The sequence below is a fragment of the Peromyscus leucopus genome, chromosome 8b (genome assembly GCF_004664715.2).
Source record: "Peromyscus leucopus breed LL Stock chromosome 8b, UCI_PerLeu_2.1, whole genome shotgun sequence".
NCBI classification, from domain to species: domain Eukaryota; kingdom Metazoa; phylum Chordata; class Mammalia; order Rodentia; family Cricetidae; genus Peromyscus; species Peromyscus leucopus.
This window is the reverse complement of record NC_051086.1, coordinates 49,974,624-49,982,498: the sequence shown is the minus strand read 5'-3', so window position 1 is coordinate 49,982,498 and position 7,875 is coordinate 49,974,624. Positions and strand designations below refer to the sequence as shown.

Sequence of the window (7,875 nt, the reverse complement as noted above, 5' to 3'; positions counted from 1 at the left end):
GCACAGTGGAGGGCACATATTAGGCGCTAATACGGGGAAATGAGTGAATGGGTTCGCATGAGTAACTTCCTGGCCATTCGCCAACCTAAACTCATAACTATATTTGATCTCTGCATGGCAATATTTACCAGCACAACCTTGTTATTTTCGCAATCAACCTGAAGCAGTAAGCATTAAGCTCATCAATAGCTGGGTAGAATTCGTTTACAACTAACTGGAAAGGTCCCTTTAGGCACATGGGGCACATCACCATTAGCCATGGAGTCTGCAAGTGAAAACTAAAATTATATTGTTCATCTCCAAAATTCTAATTATACTTTTCAACTGGAGTTCCATCTACACAGTAAGTATTTTGAACACCCAACATGTGCTTAGAACCATGATGCTAGTACCTACTGTGAAGGGGAGGAGGACCAGGCAAAAGTGAACAGCTATGCTTCCACAGAAGGCCAATCAAGAACACCAACATGGAAGGGGCAAGGCCTGAGGCTCTCCCAGAGTGGCACAACCCTAATGGTGGGAGGAAAGGTCACTTTCTCGAGGTCTGAAAAAGCTTCCCTTGGATGGAGACGATTACAATTGTTTGTTTGCTTTTTTAAAGACTGATTTTTATTTATGTGTGTAGGCACACATGTGTGTGCACACCTGTATGCAGGTGGCCCTAGAAGCCAGAAGAGGGTATAGGGTATAGGGTATAGGCTCCCCTGAAGCTAGAGTAACTGTTGGTTGTGAACCACCTGATACAGGTACTGGAAAATGAATTCTGGTCCTCGGCAAGAGCAGCAAGTGCCCTTAACTGCCATTGATCTCGCTTCTGCAATTTATTCCTAAAAGATAGGTCTTTCTGAAAGAATGAAGAGGGAATCATCCCAGCAGGGGGAACACAAAAGCCATGTTTACCGTGTGGTCTAAGAAATCATGGTGGGTCCGGAAAAAAATCAGCTACCCAGGGTCACCACTGGATAGGGCAAGGGGAGAATGAGCACAGAATGTTCTAGAGAGACAGGGATTGATGGAGGACAAAGGGCCTTTGACTAACCCAACTTGGGATGCTACAACGACACAGATGCAGTCCTCAGAAAAGCTCAGTGCCCTCCTGCTCATCCTGCCATCAGCCATAGCCTGAGCTTGGAAGAGCAGCTCGCAGGAGGCAGACATGGGCTTTGACGCATGCCTGGATGGAGGGTTTATCTGAGCCCCCAAACTTAATGTATTTGTGACTTAAACAAGTTGTTTCCCCCTCCAGAGGCTCTTCATTCACGCAGAGGGAGGACTAGAGCCTTCTTCCTAAGTCTGAAGAGGGGGGACAGGAGGATGTGTGTGAGAACTCAGCACTGCATGGCAAATGGGAGTACTCAGAAGATGTGGAATGAGTTTGTAATCATAAGCAATGAAGAATGGTGTCTGTTGGATAGCATGGATGACAATATGCTCTCCTAGATAGGGGTTAACAGAGAAACCCAGGGTCAGGCAGATCAACTGAGGTCGCTTGACCTGATAGAGTTTCTGAGAACATCCCCAGCAGGATCTGTAGCTCCGGCCCCATCTCTCAGCCAGAGTCAGAGTCAAGAAGCCATGTCTGGCAGGCTCATTCTGTCCTCGGATTTCTTACCCCACAGGCATCAAGGAAGGGGAGTCCAGGCCTTGGATTATAAGGACATTCTTGCTTCTCCCTGTGTAAGAGGATAATGCCAAGGGACGCTGGCACTGGGCACAGGAATGTGACCTGTCCAAGGCTCCTTGTCCCCACACAAGATCACTAGGCGCTTGCTGGTATTAGACCCTGGGGACTGTTTAAGGTCCTTGTTTCTTTCTCCGTTGTTATTGTTTAACAACTATGTTGTACAAGTGCGTACAGTACATAATTTTGCCTCTTGGAGTGTTTGACATGTTTAAAAAAAAAACATTTCAAATGTACTTTTTCAGAGCAGTTTCAGGCTCGCAGCAAAACTAACATGCCATCCCTTACCCATCCTGACTCATGCATGTCTGTCCCCAGTGTCAGTGTCAGATGGTAGCGTTTGTCACAGCCAGCCTGCACTCTAAGCCTCTGCTTTATAGCAGGGTTCACTGTCCGTTGTGTGTAGTCCATGAGAGTTGCTGCTGGCTTTTCCCACTAATCATTGTCCCCCAGGGAACACAGGCAGAGCCTGGGCACAGATTATGATGCTAATTTGGTTCCAAATAATCGATTTTATAAAAGAAAAGGAAGAGAGACATGGAAGAAGGGAAGAGAGAAGAGAGAAAAGACCAATTATTTGCCCAGGCAAAGCCCACTCTGGTTTCTGAAGCTCTGTGGAAGCTAATCGCAATGCTTGATTAAAATGTCCCATCTCCCTAGATCGGCACTCCCATCCTGCCTCTGGCTCTGGGCTTTGCTCATCCCAGAGAGGGTAACACTGCCTTTGGATCTTTCTTGTATGGCTTTCCCCCTGCATACCTTCCAGGACCACATGGTGAGCCCTCCCACCTCCCGTAGATTTAGGGGCAAGTTTGATTCTGAAGCAGGAAGACTCTCAGGAGAGGACTTTGTCTAATGCTTGCGATGATTTATTTTATTTTGAGTTCTCTTACAGAGTTCTCGTAAGGAAATACAAGTCCACCCCCAGCTTTGACAGGTGAAGCCCTCTGGAAGGCTGGCTGTGTGGTAGGAGCCAGGATGACACTGAGATGTCCTTCCAAATCAGGACCCGAACAGCTGAGGAGCTCCAGTTACCCAAGAAGTGAGTGACATGGACACTTCTTCTGCCAGTTGGAGGCAGAGACGGAGTAGGGCAAGGGGGGTAATGTAGGCAAGGACAAGAGGAGAAAGGGCAGAGGGGAGGTGGGGGTGCTAAGCTGTGACCATCCAGAAGTCTGGGAGAAGGCAGTAGAATGCCCTGGTCTCTGACTATACCCCGCTATGCCCTGGGGAACAAGGGTGGTTCCCACTGTGAGTCTCAGGGGATCCTTGGTGATTTACCAGCCGAAATGATTGACTCCCCTGGGATCCTCAAGACACACTCACAGAAAGTAAATGTCTGAAGTGAAGACACACGCACATATGCTAGCAAGTAGAGTCTAGCCTAAATCTTTGATGCAGGATTTAAAAGGTACAAAGTCTGCTCAAGCTGAATTAGAAATGCATGCCCACTGAACTGTTCTTATTTTATCTTGGTTTTGTTCCTTTGTGCATTTTTCCAAAATGACTGTGGTACAATTAAAAAAAAAGTTATTCTAATTTTTTTTTTTTTTTTAGAGAAAGAGACAGAAGGATAGAGTCAAGGGGCTCACCTTGGCTAACTTGTAGGGTAGGGGCAGAGCTGAACTGAGAGATGGGAGACTGTCAACTCCTTTAATATTGCTTGACATGTCCAATTAATGTAGATGATTACATGTGTCATTACATTTTTAAGTAAATTCAAGAAATAAAGGTTTTTTTCGAAGCATCATGTTTTGGAAAAACAAGGGTGTTTTATTAAATTAAATATTTTTTAACTCAACATATTTTAATTGTGCAAATATTCTAACCGAACATTGTTTCCTTAACTCTTTAAAAGTTTTGTATTCAGTGTGTGTGTGTGTGTGTGTGTGTGTGTGTGTGTGTGTGTGATGTGATGTATATTTGTGGCTGTGTGTCTAATGTGTATTTGTGGGCTGTGTGTCTAATGTGTGTTTGTGGACTGTGTGTACTGATGTGTATGTGTGGGCATGTATACCACAGGTCATGTGTGGAAGTCAGAGGACCCTTCCACCTCTACATGTGTTCCAAGGTTCGAACCCAGGTCATCAGGCTTGAAAACCAGAGCTTTTACATGATGAGCCATCTCACCAGCCCTTGCTCCCTCAACTCTTTAAAAACTCCTTCCTGCTAAATTTGCATGTCATTTTATGCAACAAAAGCCGAGGTCTGCACCTGTCTCTCCATATAAACAGTGCAAGCCTTTGCGTCACAATGGATATGTATCTCTAATGAATTTATACCCACACATCAGACATTGGAATTAGAACTGTAGTCCCTGAAAACAACTTTTGCTTTCCTCTATAAAGACATGTTGACAGGAAAGTTTGGTAAACAATGTAGTAAGTATCCATGACCTACCAGTCAGATTTAATAAATGTTTTACTTACTTCAAATCTTTAAGATTAATCACAATAATAAATACTACAGTTCTCCCTTGCTTTTCTCTGAGTGGCAGCAGCTTTACCTTTAAACCAGTGTGAACGTTCCTGCCCAGTGCTTTATGTCTTTATTCTATGTTTAAATGAAGAAAGAAACGCCTGGCCTTGGGTTTTGTCCAGAAGGGCTGTTTTGAAGGATTCCATCCTCTCATTTCACCAAAGGATTCTCCAATCACTTCCTTTTTTAAATTTAATGTGTGTTGTGCCTAGGTGTGAGGTGTGTGTGTGTGTGTGTGTGTGTGTGTGTGTGTGTGTGTGTGTGTCTCGTGTTTATGTGTGAATCTCAGCAGAAATGCCATGGCACAGTATATGTGAAGATCAGAGGTCAGCTCTCAGGAATCTGTTCTCTGCCTCCACCCTGGGCGCTGAGGACGGGACGGAGGTGGTCGGGCCTGTGTGTGAGTGCATCTGCTCACCAAGCCACCTCATCTGCCCTGCCATTCATTTCATATCGCTGCTCCCAAATTTGAAAACCAGGAAACCTCTTCATCAAAACCCCAATTAAGGATAATTTATCGCTCAAATCTCAAAGACCTTTCTCATCCTGAGGCTCAACTCAGAAGACAAGGGAATACATCTTTTCCCCCTCTTGTTTCAGAATATTGCATGTCAATTTAGACTGTATTTATAAAGAGAGCAAGATTAATTGTCTTATACAAAAAAGGAAAGTAAGTCTCAGTAAGCGGAGAGATAGATTGAAAATTCTGAGTCCTTAAGAACCCGAAAGAGCTAAAGGTGGCATTTAATTTAAACTGTGCCCTCTGGTGTGACTTTCTGAGCACTCTGTGGTATCATTCTCCTCCACTTCTACATCAATTTCAGTCTTTCATCAGCAGATTCCAGGTGACAGATGGGCAGCCTCATTTTAACAGTCTTTTGGTTAGGCTGAGCTGTGGCCTTTCCAGAAGGGGTGAACTAAATCACCTGGTCCTTGTGTCCACCCCTCTTCCTCACTCCTGAGGTGGGTGCCACCAAGGCCTGACAGACTCTGTCCTAGTTAGGGTTTCTATGGCTGTCATGAAACACCATGACCAAAAAGCAACTTGAGGAGGAAAAGGCTTATTTGGGCTTACAATTCTATATTGTAATTCATCAGCAAAGGAATTCAGGACAGGAATTCAAACAGAGAAGGAACCTGGAGGCAGGAACTGATGCAGAGGTCATGGGTGGGTGCTGCTTACTGGTTTGCTCCACAAAGCTTGCTCAACCTGCTTTCTTTCTTTCTTTCTTTCTTTCTTTTTTTTTTTTTTTTTTTTTTTTTTTTGGTTTTTTGAGACAGGGTTTCTCTGTGTAGCTTTGCGCCTCTCCTGGAACTCACTTGGTAGCCCAGGCTGGCCTTGAACTCACAGAGATCCACCTGGCTCTGCCTCCCAAGTGCTGGGATTAAAGGCGTGTGCCACCACCGCCTGGCCCTGCTTTCTTATAGACCCCAGATGTTTCAGAATATTTGTTTACACCGTAAAGATGTGTCTCTGCCTAAGGTGCCTTTTGATTGATTTAATAAAGAGCTAAATGCTCAATAGCTAGGCAGGAAAGAATAGGCGGCACTTCCAGGCAGAGAAAGAAACTGGGAGGAGGAATCTAGGCATGTGATTTCACCAGCAGACTTGGAGCAAGTTGGATGTGTCATACTAAGAAGAGGTAACCAAGCCATGTGGCAGAATGTAGATTAAAAAGTATTGGTTAATTAAGTTGTAAGAGCTAGCTGGTAAAAAGCCTAAGCTAAAGCCAAGCTTCCATAATTAATAATAAGTCTCTGGTTCATTATTTGTGGGCTGGTGGTTCAAAGATAGCCTGTCAAGAAAGCTTGCTAACCCCAGGACCACCACCCACAATGGGTTGGACCCTCCCCCATCAGTCACTAATTAAGAAAATGCCTTACAGTTGGACCTCATGGAGGCATTTTCTCAACTGAGGATCCCTCCTTTCATATGACTCTAGTTTGTGTCAAGCTGACATAAGGTTAGCCAGCACAGACCCCCTGAGGATCAACCCCTGCCCAGTTCCTGTGACCTCTGTAGTTTCTCCCATTGCCCCTGCAAACATCTACAGCACCTACCCCAGACCTTCCCAAAAACACTCAGCCCTAGGTGTCTTCAGGTGTGATGCAAACCTGTCATGTGACTGACAGCTAACGGAAATCGGTCTGCTACTAAATCCGTTACAGTTCAATTTGAACTTGGAGGGTTTTACTGCTGAGGACACAGCTTAAATGGTATTGTGGAGAGTCATTTTTAAAGACGTGTTAAGGATGTAGAGCGTGTACATGTAAGGAAATATTATGAAGATTACGTGTGAAAGACGAGATTTAGGAGACAGTGGTTGCCCAAAGCAAAGCCTAGCTTGGCTTAGACTGCTAGAAGTCACTGGATGATGTGAACGTTAACTCTAGCTTTGTCCTTTTGATTCTGTGGGTCTTACTTTACCTTCCTAGAAAGTAGAACTGTTGAGCTAGGTCAGGCATTGTGAGCCCTGCCTTTGAATCACCTGGGCAGATTTGCAAAATACTGATGCGTGGGGTTGGTCTTCTTCTTTCAACCAGCTCAGTGAACAGCCCTAGGGAATGGGTCCATGCTCCAGGTTTTGGCACACTTCCAAAATTCCTTCAATGACTTTAATGTTCAGGCAGGACTAAAAGCCACTGGTCCAGATGGAATCGGAGGTTTCTCACAGGAAGAGGATTGACTGACCTGTTCATGTAGACTATAAACGAGACAGTGGAGGGGGTGGCCCTTTCAGGTGTAGCCAGAAGAAGACTGGCATTTACCTGCTGATCAGGTCTGCCTCATCACTGGTCTGGAAGCTTCCTGGGAATAGAGGCTATGTTTTGCCAGATCCCCCCATGCCATTTTCTATAGAGGAAGTACTCAGAGAAAGGGTTCCACATTGCTATTTTAGAATGTGTTTTATCAGGGCACATAGGATTAATCAAGTGATCAAAATTTCATCGATGGTCACCCAATTCACAAGCAATTGATTTTTGTTACCAGAACTGGTTATTCACCTATAAAGGGATTTTTTCTGGGTCCAAAAAGCATTCTTTTCCTGGCAGATGAGGTCATAATGTCACTGGGCTCATTCACCGGCACAGACCCAAGGCAGCCAAGCTGAAGTAAAGAAAAGCAGCTTATCTGGGTTCACAGTTTAAAGGTTTTAGTCCAGCAATGGGGAGACCCATTGCTTTCAGGCCTCTGATAGGGGTGGGGGACAACACATCTTGGCATGAGCTCATGGCACAACAAAACAGCTCACCATGTGGTTGGGATGTAAAAAAAAAAAAAAAGTAAGTGGAAGAGAAGGGGGCTGGCATACCCCCATGACTGGAAATCTTCCTACTGGGTCCCACCTTTTCAAGATTGTCCTACCTCCCAGTGGCTATTATGCTGGACAGCAAGCCTTTATTACACCAGCCTTGGGGCCCATTCCAGATTGTATCCCCGAGGGAGCACAGAGCATTAGTTTGATAGTCTCGGTGGCCATCTTTATCAAAATCTGATGTTCTGTTGGCCATTTCCACATCAGGGGCCCAGGCCATTCGACAGAACATGCTGAACCTCCGGAGATACACTGATGTTTTATTCCCAGTTCCTCTTTCCCAATAGCCACTCAAGCGACCACCATACCCCCGTGTTTACTCTCCCCGTTACCACAACACACAGTCTCCCAGGTGTCAGATACTTTGCTGCTTGCTAACAGCACAAGGGGAGAAGCACA

General features: G+C 45.1%; 1 long non-coding RNA gene across 1 annotated transcript; it reads left to right on the top strand.

The window, feature by feature from the left end:
- Window positions 1-1,950: 1,950 nt before the first annotated feature.
- LOC119086970 lies at window positions 1,951-3,421 on the top strand. The gene is made up of 3 exons (XR_005090391.1): window positions 1,951-2,456; window positions 2,577-2,723; window positions 3,239-3,421. It is a non-coding gene; the product is annotated as an uncharacterized LOC119086970 (long non-coding RNA).
- Window positions 3,422-7,875: the final 4,454 nt, after the last annotated feature.